General features: G+C 45.0%; 1 protein-coding gene and 1 non-coding gene across 5 annotated transcripts in view; both read right to left on the bottom strand.

Annotated features, from left to right (window-relative positions):
• GNG12 (G protein subunit gamma 12) overlaps window positions 1–20,849 on the bottom strand; it is a 140,866-nt gene that overhangs the window by 6,672 nt on the left and 113,345 nt on the right. The window lies entirely within an intron of this gene.
• On the bottom strand, window positions 12,648–12,754 carry LOC138987389 (U6 spliceosomal RNA). The gene has a single exon (XR_011463864.1). It is a non-coding gene; the product is annotated as a U6 spliceosomal RNA (small nuclear RNA).

Below are 20,849 nucleotides of genomic sequence, written 5' to 3'. Positions count from 1 at the left end.
AGGCCACATCCCCTATGCAGGTTAACATAATTACTGCCGTGCACCTTAATAGAAGGTTTAGATTTCATTTCGTTTTGGCTCTCTTACCCAATTATTACGCTGATGTGAATCCTGGCAACAGAAAAACGGCAAATGAGAGTGCTTCTGGAAAACTGTACACAAAGGGTGCGTTTTTAGGAGATATCAAGATTTGCAATCATTTGGAGAATGTTAGGCAGATAAGGAACCCCTTATTCAGGAAAAAAGTAGGAACTTTTCAGATGAAAGACTCTCAATGATAACCTAAAAGTCAAATGGGATACAGCCTCAAGCCTGAAATATTTAATGGAACTTCATCAGTCCCCTCCCTCACTGCCCTCTCTGCACCGCACTGACCCTCCCCCCCCCCCGCCACCACTTTGATCTCTCTGGCTTCATCCTGGTGGCCAGGGTAATCCCACACTTCCACTGCATGTTCGTGGGCTGACTCTCCTCTCGGGTCTGAGCCTGTGGCTTTTAGGCTGCCCTGTTTCTATCTCCCCAGCCACCTGGTGCAAAGCAGAGGAAATTTCTGGACCTTGAGCTTCGACCTGTCTAGTTGTTACATGGCAGAGTCCAATGGGAAGGCAGGCTAGGGAAAGGCACTGCCTGGTGCCCCTGCCATATATGACCAGGACCTTTCTTGGCACGGTGGCACTGGAAGAGATCGCAGGTCTGGTAGCAGTGTGGCAGTTTTATGACTCAGAGCAGGTGGACAGTAGGTGTGTCTCCCCATGCTATGCACGGGGCTCAGCAAAGTCTGGTGCTGGCAGCAAACCCAGGCTGACTCAGCCTTCTGGAGGGGCTGCAAGTGCACAGAGTGTATCTGCTGTAAAGGCTCACACCACACAAGGCTCAGAAAACAAACACCCGCAGCTCCAGCGGCATCCACCGGAGATCTACTGCATTCAGAATGCTCCGGGTAGCCAAGTTCAAGGACTTGGGTAGGGCTTGCACCCTCTGAGGTCAGAGGCAGCTTTGGGTCAAATGCCCAAATACAACTGTGCTTTTAACTGCCTGCAGAACTTTGAAATCCTAATTAGCAAGCTTCATGCCCCTGGTTTGGACTCTGCCTTCCAGTTACTAGCTGGGTGAAACTAGGCGGGTTACCCAACTTCTCTGAGCTTGTGTTTTCTCATTTGTAACACAGGGATACTGTGATTTTTGAAGATTCAATTCACTGGTGCACATGTAGTGTTTAGCGAAGGACCAAAGCACCCCCCACACAGTAGCTGCTACTGTATTTATCCTCAGGGGTCCCACCCAGCACAAGTAATGGGAATCCCTTGTGTACCTATCTGCCCGCCCCCACCCATCTGGTCAATAGGCCTCTAGGATTTTGAATGACCAGTGTGGGTGGGCATTGGCCCTAAGCAGTTCTGTGGCACTCTGGTGTCATGGCAGAATGGAATGGCTGGAGACAGCCATCTGAGGATTCCCCTAGAGTAAGAGAGCCCAAGCCACGCAGGAAACTGGGAGCAGCCGTCATGTGGCAGGACATGGTGGCCTTGCCTTGGGCGACTGGGTTACAACACACTTCCAGATGAGCTGCGTCTTCCTCTGATTCCTCAGTCATCCTGCCACACCCAAAGGAGAGGCCAAGGGTCCCCTCCTGGTGACCCTGCTCATATCCAGCGGCCTGACCCAGCCCCTTCTGTGCTACCAGCAAGCACTTTTTAATAGAACCTTTGAAACGGGTCTAAGGCAGCAGGCAGCCCCTCTGTGAACAGTCTAAGTGCCCAGATTCAAAACCACACTGGTTTTGTTCCCTGTAACATGTTAAGCTGGGCTCCCCTCCCAGCTGGCGCTGGTTCAGAGGATTGGCCCCCAGCCTCCAGAATGCAAATACGACACCCTTTCTGAGCAGTCTGTGGTTTCCAGGCTGCACCCTCAGGACTTTCTTAATGTTCCCTTCACAGGAAAATAACACCAACCATTCTCTTCTTCATCTCAACCTCCAGGGCATAGAGTTTCCAAGGCCTGAGCAAGTTTTCCTGTAACCGTGGAACATTACACACACGTATCAGGATTGGGTCAGCCCTGGCTCCCGCCCACGTGGCCATAAGCAAATCGTCCACAGTCAGGCTTTATTTATAAAATGCTTGGGTAGGTCCTCCTAAAATTGGTGAGAAACTTTGCATCTGGTACGCAGAGGACTTAACTTCCTGACTGTATTACAGTCAGGATGAAAAAGAGCCAGCGGTTCACAGTTCGTGCTTGCCAGCTTGGGGCCCTGACAGCCCTCCCCACTTCTGACCTCTGTTTTCACTAGCTCCTTCACAGAGAGCCTTCTTCCCATCCCTCAGATGGCTGCCTGTTCCCTTCTATTGCAGACCCCTCTAGAAAAAGTTGTTCACTGGGCCACTGGAAAAGTACATCGTCTCTTATGATAACATGCTTCCAATGGAGAAGTCAAATCAAAATTATATTGTTTTAACCCAAGAAGCCTCTTCAAGGAACTTGGGCGGCTGAGCTGCCTCATGTGTCTGAGAGCAAGGTCGCGCACGGGCTGCCTGACGTCAGACTGGTGGGCGGTGTTTACAGGAGCGGGAGGTCTCCCGAGGACTTCCTCCCCTTTTGCAGCTGCTCTGCATCTCCTCAACAGCTGGGCCGGGGCAGAACCAGATGGACAGACTGGGACACAAACATCTCTGAGTGTCTCTGCACCCTCAGAGGGTTTCTTTGGTCTTTCCTCAACAGCATGGATGTCTGGCTGTTTGTTTGTGCTATTACTTGGATTAAAAAAAAAAAAAAACTTGCTTTATTCTTATTCCAAGAATAGTTTCCAAGACAAACAACACCTGATATTCCTGTGGAACCTCAGAGCATACATGTACTTTCATCTACATTCATCTGTGAAGCCTCACTCTCAGCCTGAAAGGTGTGTTACTTTTTCATCCTTGTTTTATAGATGAGGAAACTAAAATTAGAAAAACGTGCTCCCAGTTTATCCAGCTCAGAGCCTTGAACCAGCTCGTAAGCTTCTGTATCCCGGAAGTCACACTTCCTACTGTATCATGAAAGGATGCAATTCCAATTAATTAGATTCACAAACACTCAGGGCATCACTGAACAGTCCACGATGTGGTTCCAATCAAGGGTGACCTTGACACCCCATGACCCGGAGTTGTAGCCTTGCTGATGGCTTCACATTTGTACAATACTCTTTCTGGTGCAAAAGGCATCTGTTTGTCTGTCTGGTGCTCTGGAAGACAGGTCTCCCCTGTCACATCCATGAGCAAAGCAAGAATGTTCTTGCTGTGGCTACTAGGCAAGGACTGAGGTTAGTATCTGAACATCCTGAGTCCCCAGGGGTCCATCCTACCCAGAAGGGCCCAGGCCTGTGCCTGTGCTGTGCAGAACCCAGGTCTGATAAAACTCTGGCTCTTGCTTCTGCAGCCTGGTTTTCAGTTTTACATGTGGCTGAGAGATTTGAATAAACACAGCATTAGTAACAAAGTAGCATTTAGCTATTCAAATGCTCTGCATTGGTTCAAATGCTATTATTCATCTGAATTCTCAGCTTCCTAGAAATTCCTAGGAACAAGATGTCACATTAGGGAAATGTGGGCATTTTAATCTTTGTCTAGAGGGGCCTGAAGCAGGGAGAGAAGGGTGGGGATGGCAAGTGTATCATAGAGCACACTCTGGCAGGAAGGCACCAGGAAGCCCCAGAATCTGAATCACAAGTCATCAAGGCCTGGCCAGTAATTGAATCATTGGAGTGAAGCCAACATTCTAAGCAAACACACCCCTTGTGGCTGTAATAAAAGAGCAGGCTGCAAAACACACACCCACCCACCCGCCCCCCGCCGAGAGAAAACGCAGGCTTCCACTTACCCTCTTATCCCTCCTTAAACTATTAATATCAATGTCTTACCCCAGCTTTCTTCCTGCACCTCATCTGCTAAAGGGCGACAGCAATCTATCTCACAGGCTTGCTGGGATGACACACAGGAGCACCTAGCACTAACACACCTGGTACCCATGGGTGTTTAAGTGTCAAGGAGACGGAGAGATGAGGAAGGCCTGCAAGGAACAGTGGAAGACACGCTTTGGGATGGAGAAGAGATAACAAAGTGATAGTGATAGTCCTTTCTTTTGAAAAATTTTGTTTGTTTGCAGTGCTCTGCATGTGGGATCTTGGTTCCTTGACCAGGGATTAAACTCACACCCTCTGCATTGGAAGTGCAGCAGAGTCTTAACCACTGGACCACTGGGGAAGTCCTGATATTCCTTTCCAAGAGAAGTATATATGTAGGCTCAGAATTAGCAGAGTGAAAAAGAAAGAGAACAGTTCTTTCTTAAGCTTGATAACAAGACAAAAACCATGCATCCAATGGGAAACAAAGGTAAAAACTCAGCAAAAGAAGAATTTCAAAGTAATCAGGCAGTAACATCTACTGACAGGGCCTTTGAAGGAATGCTGAGAGAGGACCGTCAAGCCCCTAAGAACTGGTTTTCTATTCTCATAAACACCTATTATTTTCTATCAGAGCCTACAGGCTGAATCCAGACTGCAGATGTGTTTGGTTGGGCCCCACACAGGGTTAACCTGTGTGTGTGTGTGTGTGTGAAAACAGAAACATACAGAGAGAAACAATGTATGTGTTTTAACTGTCAACATTTGAAAAATAAAGAGATTTCATTTAAAAAAGAGAAATCTCTAGAAAAGTCAGAAAATCTTTTAACAGTGGGCTAAATCTTAGTAGGTGCACACGTACCAGATCCTCTGTTTTAGCTTATAGCCCAGCCTTTACACTCTGCCTTGGATGCTCAGCTCTGAGTGTATGCTCGAGGATTAGGCTAGGGGACTTGGGTTCACTCCTGCCCCCGACCGTTCCTAGCTTTAGTGCCCTCTGTGACACTTGTACCCTTTCTAAACCTCAACTTTCTCATGGGAAAAATGGGGATAATAATACTTCTCTGTCTCAAAGGCATCAGATAAGCATGTGAGTCTAGTAAATACAGAGAGCAGCTAGTACCTGCATTCTCTGATTGCAGCCCAAGGGAAGTGCTTTGAGTACCCAAAGGCTCATGTTCCCTCTCTTCCAGCTGAGCCCTGCTACTGCAGTGTCATCAGCTGAACTGTGTCCCCAGAAGTTTCATAGGTTGAAGTCTTAACTCCCCCAGAATTCATAATGTGACTGCATAGAGATATAGGGTCCCTAAAGAGGTAATTAAGTTAAAATGAGCTCATTAGGGTGGGGGCCTCCTAGGAAGCAGCAATTTGGCCACAGCAGGGGACAGAAAAATGGCCATGTGAACACACAGGGAGAAGGTGGGCACCTACAAGCCAAAGAGAAAGGTCTCAAGAAGCCAACCCTCGCCAACACTTTAACTGCAAACTTGTAGCCTATAGAATCGTAGGAAATTAAATTTCGGTTGTTTAAGCCCCTCAGCCTGTGTCACTTTGTGTTAGCAGCCCAAGCAAACGAATATCCCCAGGTGCTCTCACAGCTAGGGTCTGGATGATGCAGGCTTTGCTGAACTCATGCATTCGAGAGGGATCTGGAAGGTGGAAGTGAGAAGGCACCTTCTTGCTGCTTGGCTTATTTCTGATGGCTAACCAGGTGGGAGGCAACCTGCTCCTGGCACCCCACTGTGCAGTCACTAGTAGCATGGTGCTAAGAAGCTGTGTGGCTGCAGCAGCCTGCTAGTTATGCTGCAGGGCCCCTGGGCACCAGTTCTGTGGTGCTAGCTAGAAGTTGTCTGGGGGGCTCCACTGAGAGCCTGTGTCTCCATTCGTTCCATTGACTACACAGGCACACAATCCCCTATATTAAAGCTCATTCTGCTAACACCCCCAAGAATGCTTTTGGTTTGCTGGACCTAAACCCCAACTGATTCACAACTGTCAATCTATTGTTTTGTAATCTGTAAATAACTTACAAAGATTAGCTATGATTTCTACTTTCATACTATTATTGCTGAACACACCAAATTCTACAACTTGAAAAGGAAAGCTAAGGCAGAATTCTTCTTCCCAAACAGAGCTTGCAGGCAAGAAGGCCATGGGTAGCTGAACATGTGACTAGCTGCCTGCATGTCCTGCCCTGCTCCTGTTCAGTTTTGAGAACAAAGGGTGAAAAGAACAAGTTATTGGCCTTGGGGACGAAAAGTAAGACAAAGAGATGAGGAAGGCCTGCGTGGAACAATGGAAGACATGCCGTGGGATGAGAAGAGATAACAGAGTCATGGTGATATTCCTTTCTATTTTTTTGGCTGCACTGTGGGGCATGTGGGATCTTAGTTCTCTGACCAGGGATTGAACCTGCGACCTCTGCATTGGAAGTGTGGCAAAGTCTTAACCCCTGGACTGCCGGTGAAGTCCTGATATTCCTTTCTAAGAGAAGTATATGTAGGTTCAGAATAAGCAGAGTGAAAAAGAAAGAGAACAGTCTCTCTCAAGACCTCAACAGAGCTCTTCTTCTAAAAGCAGATGTTTTTATACTTGTTAACCCTTTGAGGTCCTTGTCTGGTATATTTGATTAGTTGATTTTACCTGCCATCCAGGGCACCTGTGCTTGAATAATGATGATGTTACTGTTACTGTCATCATGATAAAATTAAAAAAACTAATACTACTTGTTGAGTACTGAAATATGTGCCAGGTAAGTAAAATCTAAGAATCGTTTCATTTAATCCTCTCAGAGATAAATTCTCTTATCATTTCTGTTTTACAGATGAAGCACAGATGGTGAAAAAAGTCCTGCCAAAGATCACACTGAATTACGTAGCAGAGCTGGGACTCAGGGCCACCTGACTTGCAAGGTCATCCTCTCCATTGCCAATCTATACTGCATAGGCCTCTGAACATCAAAAGACACAGGAAGAAATTGAGAGAAAGCAAGGCTAAGCGTCAGCCAGAAGCACTGGACAAGGAAGACAAGACCTCCCTTTCAGGGCCTGTTGCCCCTTCAGTTAGGTGGTCTCCACAGCCATGACGGTAGAAGTGGGGAGTTGAATGGCCTTGAGAGAAGACCAAAGTGAAGAAGAACTGGTCGCTCTTATTTTAAGAGAAGGACCGCCCTGGATTTCAGGTAGGACTCTTGCTAAAGACACAGGATGGTTCCCATCCTCCTCCTGTGTCCCAGGGAAGCTGGCAGGGAGCCATGTGCCAGTGAGCCAGTCCTGGGTAATAAATCAGAGGACAGAGCTGCAGAGCCTGAGCAGCTGGTTCCTAACTTCACGGTGTATCCAGAACACCTGGGGCACTTGCTAAAAAAACCCAATCTATATCAGAGGCAGGACCCAAGAATCTGTGTTTATAGGCTTCCTAGAGAACGCTCATATAGGTCCTCCTGAGAAACACCAGTGACGATTATCAGAGTCCTACCTCTGGGTTCTACCCACGTTTATTTCTGCCTGGGTCTTAGAACAGGTCAGCTTAAAAGAATGCCACTTCCTACCTATGCTTAACTTTTCAAAGGTCTGAACAAGTCCTGGGAAATTCTAACTCCTTCTCATGACCTTAACCTACAGGGTTAACCCTCCCTCAGTTTGAAATAGTTCTTAGTACTTAACATCCTTCTTTGTAACTCAAGTCTAAATTTGTTTTCCTAACAACTACTACTTCCTTCTGGAAAATGTCTCGTCCCTGGCATCCGTGATGTTAGGCTGTCCTGTTCTTGCCTGTCTGGTGCTATTCCTTTCTGCAGCTCTTGTTCCTGCTTCTGACTTTGGTTTTCTCAGGGGCTTAGTCTTGGAGGGCTGCAGAAAGAGCCTTTATAGTCAGATAAATTCGAATCCTGTCTCCTCATGGACTACCACCCAGAACTGCTTTACTTCTCTGGCCTTCAGTTCCCTCATCCGTAAAATGGGAAGAGATAATAATAGTACATACCTAATAGGGTTGAACCAGGAGGAAATGGGAGAACATATGTAAATTACTCAGCACCTGCCTGACCCACACTGGTCCTCAGTGCCGTAGATGTTGATCCTAAAGGACTTTAGCTAAGACCAACATGCTTCCCGTGCATACAACCCTGACCTTTTACCTTAATTCCAATGTCTAAATAAAAGGCTATTTTGATTTACACTCGAATGCTGCACAGTTGCTTCAAACACAACACATCTAAAATCCAATACAACATTGCCACCTGCCCCAACCATTCTCATGTCCCTTTCTCAGCACCACTACTGTTCTGGCCACAGGACATCTTTCCAGTTCCTAAAACTGACCTTTGTCTGACAGAAATGTGAGCCACTTGTGAGGTTAAATTTTCTAGTAGCCACATGAAAAAAAAAAAAAAAAAAAAGTGAAATTAATTTAGCTCAATGTGACCAAAATTAAACCAAATTAATGTTAAAAAACTGAGCTATTTTACTCTTTTTGGTACTAAATCTTTGAAACTCAGTGTGCATTTTGCACTTACAGCACGTCTTCATTTGAGCCCCACTTTAAGTGCTCACCAGTCACAATGGCTGCCTAACTGGACAGTGCAAAGTTAGACCCTTTAAGAGGGCTTCCCTGCTGGCTCAGACAGTAAAGAATCTGCCTGCAATGCAGGAGACCTGGGTTTGATCGGTGCAAACTTAGATCCTGGCACTTTCCAAATTCTCTTGATTCGTACTTTGACAAATCTTGCATTTAAACTTTTCCCCATTTTCCAGTTTCTATTTTACCTCAGTTTTGGCTCCCAACACTTCAAGTTAGGTCTACTCATCAGTCTTGAAACCATTCATGTTCCTTATTTGCCTCCAATCTAATCTATCTATCCTCACCAGGATATGATTTGCCTCTAATCTATCCTCACCAGGATATGCTCAGATAAAGTACCATTTTTAGCTTATATCTCTCTGGCTCAGGAAAGTTCCAGGGACTCCCCGGTACCCCTAGGAAGAGTTTAAAAAGGGCTTAGCTTTGCAGTCAAGATCCTCCCCAGTATTTCTGTCCCGTAATAAAAATTCTAATCCTAAAAGCAGCTTATTACTGCCTAGAGCTTACTGTATGCTGGACAGCAGCCTGTAAGCCAATGACTGGCAGTACATTATCCTAGTGAATCCTCACAAATGCCCTGTGAGAAACACTATGCATTTTCATCCCCATTTTATAAATGAAGAAGCTGAGGCATAGAGAGGGTAAATATGTACCTAGTGCCACACAGCCAGCAAGCTGCCTGGTTGGGATCTGAGCTCAGGCAATGTGATTCCAGAGGCCCAGCTAGAACCTCTCCTGCTCTCTACTGCTGTAGCCTCAGGGGTCTGTCACCCCATCCCTGGCTTTGTGGGCTGTGTTTTCAAGTCCCATCTGGAAATCTCCACCCAAGTTTTCTGCCTGCTTCTCTTGGCCGATTTATTTTATCTTTTAAAAACATTTATTTCTTTTATTTGGCTGTGTTGGGACTTAGTGGTGACATGCGGAATCTCTGTTGGGTCACGCAGGGTCTTTCATTGCAGTGAATGGGCTTCTCTAAGCTGCTGCGCACGGGCTGAGTTGTTCCATAGCGTGTGGGATCTTAGTTCCCCGACCAGCGATTGAATAAGCGTTCCTCTGCATCGCAAGGTGGACTCTTAACCACTGGACCACTAGGGAAGTCTGTTGGCCAGTTTAAATCCTCTCTTCTTTTAGGCTACTTCACATTTCTCTCTCTTCCAGGAAGGGCTGCCTAACTACTTTTGCTTACAGTGACTAATTCCCCTTAATAGATTCCTGATATTAATATATGTTTGAAGCTCAGGGGCTCAAGGTCCCCTAAGGGATGGCCCATGAATGAGATGGGGAGACAGGAAGAGTTATGAACGAAGTCCCTAAAGCTATACACAAAATTTGGTATGTGTGTCTATGTTCTTTTTCTGAAGTGAGGATTTATAGCTATCATCAAACTGTCAACGAGCATCTGCAACCCCATTGATTTCAATGCTTGACTGTATGTTATTTAATGCTTATTGGTAACTGACTTTGTATGCATGGAGATTATCTTCCCACTAAAGTGTGGGAAGTTTAGCTCAATAATAATAGTCTAGCAAGTGCATTTATTCATCACTTACTATGTGCCAGCTACTATATCAAATATTCTCTACAGATAATACTTCACTTAATACTGTCCGCAACTATAAGGTTGAATGTGTTATACTTATTGAAACTGAAGCTTAGGAAGGCTAAGTACTTTCTGATCTTTGAAGCTCAGACAGCTAGAAAGTGGTAGAAACAGATTTGAACCCAGAGCTTTTCTGCTTCAAAGCCACACCCTTAACCAGGCAGGTGAGATCTCTGTACTATCCTCTCTCTCACATTGACTAACGCAGAGAATTGGGCCTCAATAAATACCTGGGTTAGACTAAGACATGGGATGTAGCAACCAACACAACATCAGCCAGTGTGAACCTATCACCCTGGGGTGTCAGTGTACCCAGTGTTTGTTTTCCTAGAGACGGGATACACCCTGCTGCTCCTTCCCACGTGTACCCTGCAAAATACTGCCTGTTCCAAGTCAAAGGTTACCCATCTGCTGGGTTCCCTTCACAGCTCTGAGGAGCTGGGGTGGAGGTCCTGGGACTCTGATGCACTTGATTAGGGCCAGTTTCTGGGGCTGGGAACATTAACCTCCTGCATGGGTTGGCCCCTGAGTGGTGCCCAGATTCTGAGGGCAATGCCACTTTGCACCCTCAGACTGTGCCCCACACAGATTTGCAGTCAGTAAAGGTGCACTGAGGGAACGGGTCTCTGACGTGCAAAGTAGGGGAGCAGCGCTCCCCATCACCTACCCCCATATGCCAGGCCAGGGTCCAGCCATGCAGAGGCACGTGTTTACCATCAAGACTGAGGCTGATCTTTACAAACAAGTTTTATTCTCTACCTAGCGTAGCAAGACAAGATATGTGAAATGATGTACTTATATCTGCGTGGCTGGCTGAAGTCAGCTGGATGTCCCATTTGTTTATTCATGAATGAATAAATAAATGAACAGATGACTTCCATAACTAGTTAATACTAAAGACAAAGGCTAACACTAACAGTGTGCTTTTTCTGTGCCAGGTACTGTGTTCAGGGCTTTATGTGAACTTATTCTATTTACTCTTTACAATGTCCCTGAAAAGGAAACTACTATTATGTCACTAGTGCCAGTGTGGTGTTAGTTGCTCAGTTGTGTCTAACTCTTTGTGACTCCATGAACTGGGGCCTGCCAGGCTCCTATGTCCATGGAATTCTCTAGGCAAGAATACTAGCGTGGGTTGCCATTTCCACTCTAGTGGGAAGATCTCCTGGGCATCTTCCTGACCCAGGGATCGAACCTGGGTCTCCCACACTGTGGGCAGATTTTTAACCACCTCAGCCACCAGGAAAGCCCTACATCACTAATTTTTAAGATTTAAAAGAATATATGTGTATAGTCCAGATTTTAAACAATCCAAGAGAGTAGGCAACAAAAACTAGCTGTCCTCCTACTCTGGATTTCACAAGGCAATCACTGTTACTAGTTTCTTGGGTTTTCTTCTGAAGATATCACATGCACATACAAATGTGATTACTCATATATCTGTTTCAAAATTACAAATGAGATTATGTCATATGCATTGCTCTGTACCCTGTTTTTATTTTAATATATTTGGGGGTCATGGTGAAGGTGGTGTTATTAACCCATTTTTCAGATGAGGAAACTGAGGCTCTATAGGACTGAAATCAACCCTGGTGCTCATAGCCATCATGGCACACACTGCACCTGCCTGCGTCCTATATGAGGAGCTCGCTGGGGCTGGAGAAAGGAAATGGGAATGATCAGAGAAGCTGATCAGAAGGCTGAATTCCTGCTGAAGCAAGTACAGTTGATGGCCCTTTCATCCCCAAACCCAGACAACTGGTGCCTTCTTCTTCATCTACGTGACCTATTGGGAGTTCTCCCACCAGCCTTCCTGGGGGATGTGCCTTGCACACTCTCTAGCTCCCCAAGCTGAGCAGGGCTGGACATTGTCTACAATAAGATCTATTACCCAGTATGTTGTCCACAACATAGCCATTCTACCCTCATTCTTAATGGGCTGACAAAGCAGCAGAACAGAGATATTTAGGATTCCAAGGCCTCACTGCTTTGGGGAGCAAAGGATGCTATCTGAAGTGAGGAAGCCCCCTGAGCAGTGCTTCTCCACCTCTGAGTCAGCAGGTCTAGGCTGGAGGGTTGAGAATTTGCATTTGTGAGAAGTTCCCTGAAGGGCTGATGTTGCTGGTGTGGTGTGGAGACCACTCCTGGAGAAGCACTAATCTAGGGGCTCCTTGTTGGAGTCACCCCGACTCTCAGGCTCCTTCCCTTCACAGGTGCTGAGCACCTGGGGGGTGCAATGAAATGGGCTCTTTGCTATGTTCTTCTGTTGTTTGGAAATCATTCATTTGCTCCCAAAGACACAGGCACTTCACCTTGAGGAAGTTATTCCTGGCAAGGCACACAGGACCAATCTAAGGAAGGAGGAAGAACATTCCAGATGGCCATTCATCTCTTACCTGTGGTTATGTAGTTGATGGCCTTTTCCTCTTTTTTGTTTTTCTAATTATGAAAGCATGATAACACATTTACAGGAGACTTGGAAAATACAGAACCAAGTTATATATAGTTCCGCTCTATATTACAATTATTTTTAAGTAGATGAGATTTTCAGTTGGAGTTTCAATATCAAACTCTCAAAAATTAATTAAAAATATGGAATGCTTCACAAATTTGCATGTCATCCTTGCATGGGGGCCATGCTAATCATCTCTGTATCATTCTAATTTTAGTATATGTGCTGCTGAAGCAAGCACAGTTGATGGCCCTTTTATCCCCAAGCCCAGACAACTGGTGCCTTCTTCTTCATCTATGTGACCTATTGGGAGTTCTCCCACCAGCCTTCCTGGGGGATGTGCCTTGCACAGTCTCTAGCTCCCCAAGCTGAGCAGGGCTGGACATTGTCTACAATAAGCTCTATTACCCAGTATGTTGTCCACAACATAGCCATTCTACCCTCGTTCTTAATGGGCTGACAAAGCAGCAGAACAGAGATATTTAGGATTCTGGTCATAAAGGCCTAGCATCTGATTGACTTTAAACAGAGGGCATGTTTTCTAATACTGCTAAGCAGAGAGGAGTTCACCTACTTGCCCCGAGTGAATTAAAACAAATAACCAAGCAACCAAACACCTAACGGGAGAGTTGAAAGTGAGGCAGCAGGCAAATACTGTTCCATCCACTTTAGATTAAGCAATTTAGTCATTCTGCTTTGAACGGCACAGCAGCTTGAACGCACAGGGCACAGGAGTGGGTTTGAGAGAGAGAGAGAGGCTGAGAAGGACTGAGACGAGTGTGTGCAGCTCCCTGACATTTACAGCCACCAGCTGGGGCTGGGCATGGCTGACAAACAATGAATGTGGGTGTTACACGGGTGATTAAAGGGCTTGTGATTCCAACGAGATGGACTAAGTACTGAATATGAATAAGGAATATCAGTGGGCCAAAAGGCATGCCAAATGCAAGCATTAGGAGCTTAGGGAAGACAGTCAGTGAGGGATTGAGCAAGCAGACATGCACGCAGGACACAAGTCTTAAACGGACCAATCCCCTGAGGATATGAACTGGACGGGTGGTGGTCAAGGAGTGGGGAGACTCTCGGAATGGTTATTGAGGGGAGCAGTGGAGTGGATGAAGGCTGACTCTGTTACATGAAAATGGGAGCCACCAAAGATTACTAAGTAGAATGACAGGCATGGGGAGTGTTATCAGAAAAACAATCAAACAACCTTATGCAGGATGGAACAGAAGTGGGGAACTGAGAGGGACAAGTAGAACATTTCCGTGGAAGGTCTGGGGGGCAGGCAATTTGGTATAGATCCCATTTTTGATCAGATGGAACTGGGTTCAAATCTGCACTCTGTGCGTAGGTGGAATGAACCACTTAGCCTCACTGAACCTCGAGGTGCTCTGTCTGTAAAATGGGGTAACAAGAGTGCCCACCTCACAGGACCATAATGATTAAATTACAGAAAAGAACCTAGCACATGGAAACCACCCAGTGTTATCTATCAGCATCATTATTGCTCTTAGGAGTTAGAACATAAGATTTCAAACAGATGGAGGCAATTGGAATGCAAAGAAAAAGCTGGATACAAGAGGTAAGAAATGTGAGAATGAACAAGACTTCTTTCTTTGGGCTGAATGGGGATCAGCTGCCCGGAGGTGGTGGCTGAGTGCTGGCCTCTGGATGCAGGGCATGGAGAGAGGAGCGGAGCACACCCTTGGGCCTTCCCCGTGTGGGCAGGGACCAGAAAGGCAGCTTTAAAGGAGCAGAGAAGGGGCAGGGTGACACTGCCACAAAAGCCAGGGGAAGAGAGGCAGGAAGGACAAGTTAACACTGTGTAAATATGTTTAGTCAGTTAGTCATAAATATGCTTAGTTAAAATACATTATATCCAAAAAACACACTGGAAAAAAATATTCCACAATGTAGCTATCACTAGGTGGTAAGGATTTTAGGGGATTTTTAGTATTTTGATGCAGTCCTGCATGTGCACATTTTTATTCATTCATTTTGCTCTTAATAGCTAATACTTGTACAGCTCTTACACTTGCAAGCATTGTTCTATGAGCTTTACAGATATTAACTTACTTCATCCTCAAAACGATGCAAAACAACGCTATGAGGTTCTTACTATTGTTTTTCTTAGTTTAGGATTAAAGGAACTGAGGGAGGCAGATGCTTAGAACACAGACAGCCAAGGTCAGAACGAAGGTAAGTGGAGGCGCCAGCACTGTGACCCGGCAGCCTGGCTCTAGAGGCTGTGCTCTTAACCACGTGTGATGCTTTTATGATTAAAAAAAAAAAAAAATCCCAGCAATAGTTATTCACACAACTAAGAGGAGGGGCAGTTATTAGTCACTTCACAGAGGTAAAGGAAGGAGAGAGCAAGCCTAGCTCATGGAACGTGGTGACTGGGGGCCCCTGAGTGAGTGGTTTGCACAGTGTGAAGGGAAGGGCAGTGGAAGGATAAGGGGAGACCCATTAATTCAGAAACATGGGTGGTGAGCATGGGGCTTCCCCAGTGGCTCAGCGGTAAAGAATCTGCCTGTGATGCAAAAGATGTAGGAGATACAGGTTCATTCCCCGGGTTGGGAAGATCCCCTGGAGGAGGGCATGGCAACCCACTCCAGTATTCTTATCTGGAGAATCCCGTGGACAGAGGAGCCTGGCGGGCTACAGTCCACAGGGTCACAAAGAGCTGGACACAATTGAGGCGACTGAGCACACAAGCACATGGGCGCAGAGCACAGGGGAATATTTAGAAAAATGTGGCTGAAAGTCGTCTAATTGGCAACGAAAAAGGGAATCCAACTACTGATGCAGCAACAGCTTGGGTGGATCTCTCGGACATCACCCTGACTGAAGGGGAGCCCATCACAGAAGAGCACCTACTAGTAACATTTACATACAATTCAAGGAAGAATTAACCTCTGGTGACAAACCAGGAGGGTGGGGAGAATGGCTGAGGAGGCAGATGAAGCAAGGCTGGCCAATGATGTGTTGCTCGTTGTTGAAGCTGGGTGGCAGGTACGCGGAATGCACCCTACTTTTGTGTATGTTTGAAAATGTCCAGGGTAAAAAGTTAAAAGATTCTATGATCCAAAACACTTCATAGCCTGTAACACAGTAATTACCAACACTATAAGATGAGCTCTGTCATTAAAGTGTGGGAGATACGTTAATTATTATCTACCGTTTCCTCTTCCAGATCACCATCTAGCAAGGATGTCCAATGTCCACAGTGCAGAGGAAGTAATTGCCTTTAGAGGAGGCACAGATGGGATTAAGACAGCTAAGATCTGGGCCCTTTGCCCGCTGTATACAGCATTCAGGACTCAGGTCACAGATGCCAAAGGTTAACCTGCCAGGAAGCCCCGGGCCCCTCCGTGCATTCACCGACGAAAAACAAAGGCCCAACTCTGGTCCAGATACCCATAAGGTGTACATGCTACAGACTACATAATAGAATATTTAATTTTTCTTTCTTCCTTCATCTCACCTTCTCCCCTGAAACTATAGGCAGGGAACATGCCCAACCTCCAATCAAACGTGTCTGGACTTGGGGAAAAGCAGTGTCTATCAAACTCCTGGAGTAACCAGCAAGATGAACTTTCCATGCTGGCCCTCACAGGTAAAGTACTTGTTTGTTTCAAACCTCAAGGGACCTGAAAGTGTATATATTTTCAAAGGAAAAGAACTGAAGATACAAGGGGTCCCTGAGGAAGCTTCTTGTAGTTATTCTCTATGTAAAAGGATTAGAACTCTTTCAAAGCAAACCTGTTGATTGTCTCCTTTTCAAAAAAATGTTACTTGAGGGAAAACATGGACTAGGAAACCAAGCCAAGGCATTTAAGGTCCAAACCTCATTAGCAACATCAATGCAATTTAAATAAGTTGGCCCCCAAACGGCACACTTTTACTGGAGCTCAACTACTTTTGTAAAATTTCAGAATATTCCTGTTCATCTTAAGAGGTGATATAAAATTCCTTAGAAACACGAATTAATTCAAATCCATTAAACTTTTTCTTTCAATGAAATAGAGAACTTTTGAAAAAGAGGGTTGAATCAAGCAAAAGATAAATCATGACAGAATGATACTTAAAACCTTTGGAAAGATGACACATTTAAATACACAGCATGTTACTACCAACAGCTTGCTCATTAAGGTTTGTTCTCTTAAAGGCAAGAATTTCACAAAATAAGATCATCAAATGGAATGCAGTGGGAAAGGATACTGCCTGTAAACCCTGAAAAAGAATTTCTATGGCTACTTTCGGTCCCAGATTTTCCAGGCCAGAACTATTTCAAATATTCTGCTCCTCTTAGTGTGTTAGTAACTTACCAGACCACAGGTCCCAAGAGCTGGCTTTCCAACTACGGTCATCATACTTCTCACAAATATTTGGATCTACTGCACCCACCAGAGTCCTTCTTTAATTCTCAATCTGACAGTTGGCCCTTGAGGCCAGCCACCCTGTATTACACAGTACTTTACTTCTTCCATATGCTGTGCACACAAAATAAATACATACTGATTTGGTTTGTTATGAGACACATGGATGGCCTTGGCAGGAAGTGATGGCTTTGCAATTTTTTCCTCTTCATAATTCAGAAAACAGAAGGGAGAATATATTCCTGGGGCTAGACATAGAACAGGAATTTAATAAATACTTTATCCAATAAAATTGACAAGGGATCTGTGACTGTATTTTAGGTGAGTGATGATAAGGGCCTAAACTCAATATATAAAAATAAAAAGTCAGAATTTCTGAGACAAATGGGAATCATGTCACATTAAAAAAGATTCCTTCAGATAATACTTCCTTGATGTGTTATCTCTGAATGAAGAGGTTAAGTCAGAGAAATTCACTGTATTAGGCCTGATTCTGTATCAGTTAGGAACCATAACAAACATCTCAAGTATAATATTTTGCACAATTCCTTTTGTGTCCTGAGCACAGCTCTATTTGACTTTCCGAAGTGATCACTAGTGTGTACACTTTCCTCTTTCCTGTAGTTATGAGAGTGAGGGCGACACAGAGGTTGGTTTTAGGCTACCTGGTACCATTGGTTTCAAAAGCAGCTCCTTATCTGGCCTCTGGCCTCGCTGGCACTTTCCCCCTTGTATTGAGGGCAAACATAAGAAAGTACAATTCTGGTGCTGCAAGCGCTGGAAAGAAGGAAATTCCCCCAGATGGCTTCATCGCGTGGGCAGGTCAGCTGCTTACAGTGGAGCAGAACGGGCTGCTTCCCAAGGACGATTCATGTTACGAGTGGCGCTGGAAGTAACACACACTTTCCAGCAAATATTAATACCAATACAACGACATTAGTGCCTTTTATTTACTCATGCATTTAACGCATTTAACAGTAAAGTTAAACTTTTCTAACACTTAATGAGTCCAGGGAGTAAATTCCTGAGACCGATCACAAGAAATCAGCATTTAGTGGTCTGGAACCAAATAGGAGTTTCAGAAGGTTGAAGTAGATTCTATCAAAGTTTGTCCTTGGGGTATTTTCAGAAGCTCAGGAGATTATTTGGAACAATTTTATGCATAATACAAGTCAAATGACACATGTTTACTTACATGTAGAAATTGTGGGACTGATTTTAATAGACTGAGTAAATAAACACATCCAAGTCTTATAAACAGCCATTACCTGTCAGTGTCAACATTTATAAATGAAGAAACCCAGCAATCCCATGGTTGTGGGATGTTCATACCTTTGTTTATAAATGAAAACCATCCCCAGTTAAATTCTAGGAAAATATACCTACGTGTCACATGTAGAAGCTGCTATTTGTTATGTCATTTCTGCCTTGACCCAGTGTTGAAATCTGGTATTCTATTTCTAATGTGGTAGGTCTGGGGTAATCATAATGCCACCAAGATTGAAATTTATGAAATGCTTTCTCATATACCATCTATACCAGAGAGGGTCAACTAAATACTTAATTTTATTTTAATTTCTATTTATGGACTTGTGTGAACCTCTTGAATTTAACATGCAAATTTATGTGAGTAATAAGTAAGAGATTTTTGCAGATAACTGGAAAAGTATAAGAATCCTCTGCCTTGCAAAACTCCTATTTCTTAGTAGCCTAACGGCTGCTTCCCCTCTTACTATTAGTGTAACTTTCAGTTTTAATAATTTCATATACTTCTTAAATAGAGGAAAGTATTGGTTTTCCTCTCTGAAATACAACCTGTTTAATGACATTTTCTTAGAAGCAGATTATACCTGCCCTTAAGAGGTAGTGTGGAGTGAAACATAGAAACCACAAAGTGTCTAGAAGTTGGATTTCTAACCGGTTTGCTTTTTCACCTGGGCAGTTCTTTCAATGCACCCCTAATCTCCAGAATCAGAATTTCAGGATAAGTCCTGGGAAAAGTACATTCTGAAAAAGGTCTGGGTGATCTGCATGTACACTTGGGTGAAAGAGCCAAAGGGACTGGGACATGTCAGGACTGTTCAGCATAACACCTGGGATTCCCTGATTTCTCTGCCAAGCTGGTGGCCTCGAGCATGTCACTTCCTCTCTCTAGGCCTCAGCTTCCTAATCCTTAACAAAGGACAACAATACACGTTCTCTGCACCTTTTCTTTGGAGAAGGCAATGGCACCCCACTCCAATACTCTTGCCTGGAAAATCCCATGGATGGAGGAGCCTGGTAGGCTGCAGTCCATGGGGTCTCGAACGAGTTGGACACGATTGAGCGACTTCACTCTCACTTTTCACTTTCATGCATTGGAGAAGGAAATGGCAACCCACTCCAGTGTTCTTGCCTGGAGAATCCCAGGGACGGGGGAGCCTGGTGGGCTGACATCTATGGGGTCTCACAGAGTCAGACACGACTGAAGTGACTCAGCAGCAGCAGCACCTTTTCTTTGCTTCTCTCTGAGTGGTCTCTCTGTCCTGCTCTTCAGAACTACCAGATCATTGGTTTAAGTGCTTAATATTTTTATGTTGTCATAATGATCAAGACACTGAATCTAGTATCCAGAGACAATTATGCACATGGGAGGGGGCTGAGGTCAGCACAGAGCTGCTTCTGAAGCCCCAGAAGACTTTTATAAGTGGGGGCCAGTCCAAATAGGGGAGGGTGGAGGAAGGAGCTTCCCTCACCAAGTCGGTTCTAAAGAAGCAAGCATATGGGAGAGAAAATACTGTTCATGGATGTTTTTAAAATAAAGCCATGCTCGCAAATACAGTAAGGTCTCTTTTACCCAGAATGTTCTGGGAAAGGCTAGCAGAGAGAACTGAAATTTCTGGTTGAGTTGCCATGTGCAAAAGCACACAGCTGCAGGTTTTCAGAGATAACAGCACAATAATACACTTAGAACCCTGGACACTACTGATGGTTAAGAAGGCACTTCCGTGGAATGCCATGATTCCAGATAAAGCTGAAGAACTCTTGGAATGAGTCCACGTTTTGGCACGGACACTGCTGGCCTGTCCTGCCCTCCTGACTCTGACTCGGTCTCTGAGCCCTGATCCGCCCCTGGGCATGCCTTTATGCCTCTGACTGTCCTGCGGTGTCTCCCGGGCTGACATCTTTCTGTCTCTGAGTTCACCAAGCTCAGTTGTCCTTGAAGGTTTTGCTGGTGTACCTACTTTTCCTCTGTCTGTCCTCCCTCATTCCACCTCCTTCCAAGGGCTTGCAGAAGACTCTTCTATCTGTGTCTGGTCCTGGAGCTGTGTGCAGGACCCCTGCATCCACACAGCTTGCTTGCTCCTTAAACTTGGTAGAAGTTGGGTTCCTCTTCCTCTCCCCGGTAGGGGGGCCCTTCTCTGGGCTTGGATTCACAACCTCTCTGCTACTAAAACAACCTTTACTATGGTTTGTTGTTATTCAGTCACTAAACCATGTCCGACTCTTTGTGACCCCATAGACTGCAGCACACCAGGCTTCCCTGTCCTTCACTATCTCCTGGAGTTTGCTCAAATTCATGTCCATTGAGTTGTGATGTTATCCAACCATCTCATCCTCTGCCACCCCCTTCTTTTTTTTTTTTTTACTACAGTTACTGGGACTCAAAACTTCAATTCTGTTTCTGAAAGTATCCCCCTGCATCCTGACATTCAAAGGATTCAAAGGGGTGACCTGTCCTACAGGTTCTATTTTCCTATCTGCACCTTCTTCTCTGGTGTCCCTATCATCAGCCTCTGGATCAGGACCTTTCTTGACATGTGTTTGGAGATGATTAAAACTGCTTTTCTTGGTTTCCCTGAGCTCTCCCCCAACAGCTGTCAAATTGTGAGACTGCTGGCCATGGACCAGTAATTCTAGATAATGGTAAAAGCTAATTAAACAGATAGGAGCACACCTGCTCTGCTGGAG

This window comes from Bos mutus, chromosome 3 (assembly GCF_027580195.1).
Source record: "Bos mutus isolate GX-2022 chromosome 3, NWIPB_WYAK_1.1, whole genome shotgun sequence".
NCBI classification, from domain to species: Eukaryota; Metazoa; Chordata; class Mammalia; order Artiodactyla; family Bovidae; genus Bos; species Bos mutus.
This window is presented reverse-complemented; position numbering and strand designations above follow the sequence as displayed.